This window comes from Mus caroli, chromosome 17 (genome assembly GCF_900094665.2).
Source record: "Mus caroli chromosome 17, CAROLI_EIJ_v1.1, whole genome shotgun sequence".
Lineage (NCBI taxonomy): Eukaryota > Metazoa > Chordata > Mammalia > Rodentia > Muridae > Mus > Mus caroli.
Window position 1 is genome coordinate 66,894,487 of NC_034586.1, and position 1,257 is coordinate 66,895,743.

The 1,257-nt window shown below is 46.1% G+C and overlaps 1 pseudogene; it reads left to right on the forward strand.

The window, feature by feature from the left end:
* Window positions 1–277: 277 nt before the first annotated feature.
* Window positions 278–774, forward strand: LOC110284321 (annotated as a pseudogene).
* The last annotated feature ends 483 nt before the right edge of the window (window positions 775–1,257 follow it).

The window sequence follows — 1,257 nt, forward strand, 5'->3', positions numbered from 1 at the left end:
CTGGGGGTGGAGAGATGGCTCAGCAGTTAAGAGCACTGACTGCTCTTCCAGAGGTCCTGAGTTCAAATCCCAGCAACCACATGGTGGCTCACAACCATCCCTAATAAGATGTGACGCCCTCTTCTGGTGTGTCCGAAGACACCTACAGTGTACCTACGTATAATAAAGAAATAAATCTTTAAAAAAAAAAAAAAAAAAAAGCTTTTCGGCTTTTGGCTCGGAGGAGGCTACGGTGCAACTTTCTTCGGTCGTCCCGGATCCGGATTCACCCGACACCATGTCGCCCAAGTTCGACCCCAACGAGATCAAAGGCGTGTACCTGAGGTGCACCGGAGGTGAGATCGGCGCCACATCCACCTTGGCCCGGAAGATCTGTCCTCTGGGTTTGTCTCCGAAGAAAGTTGGTGATGACATTGCCAAGGCTACCGGTGACTGGAAAGGTCTCAGAATTACAGTGAAACTGACGATCCAGAACAGACAAGCCCAGATCGAGGTGGTGCCCTCTGCCTCTGCCCTGATCATCAAAGCCCTCAAGGTGCCATCAAGAGACAGGACGAAGCAGAAGAACATTAAACACAGTGGGAACATTACTTTTGATGGATTGTCAACATTGCCCGGCAGATGAGACACCGGCCTTTAGCTAGAGAACTTTCGGGAACTATCAAGGATATCCTGGGTACCACACAGTCTGTGGGCTGCAATGTGGATGGCCACCACCCTCATGACATCATAGATGACATCAACAGTGGTGCAGTGGAGTGCCCAGCTAGTTAAGAAGCAACAAAAAAAATTTCAATAAAAGACTATCTGATAACCAAAAACAAAACAAAAACCAAAAAACAACCAAAACCAAAACAAAACAAAAAAACAAAAGAAAAGTGTTTCTGTATTTTAAGAGCCAAAGTGAATTGATGCAGGAGAAATAGTTTCGACAGGGGAGTCAGAGGCATGGGTTACTTGCCACACCCCTTTCCTTCAATTAAGAAGGAATTGATTTAGCAACCACAAGTGGCGTTCACTTAGTCACCAAAGACTTCACTTAGCATCCTGGTTAATCTGTGCTGGCTGGACAACCTCAAGCCTCAATTAATGGTAAACTTACAGGCTGAATGGGAAGTACCTCAGAACCCCAGCACAATCTGAGGGAACTAAACCAAATCATGTTGTGATGGGGATGGGAGAATTGTCTACAGAGGTATTTGTAGCAGTGCTCGAGCACAGCTATCCTAGTGATTGTTATTCGCAGAATATCACACT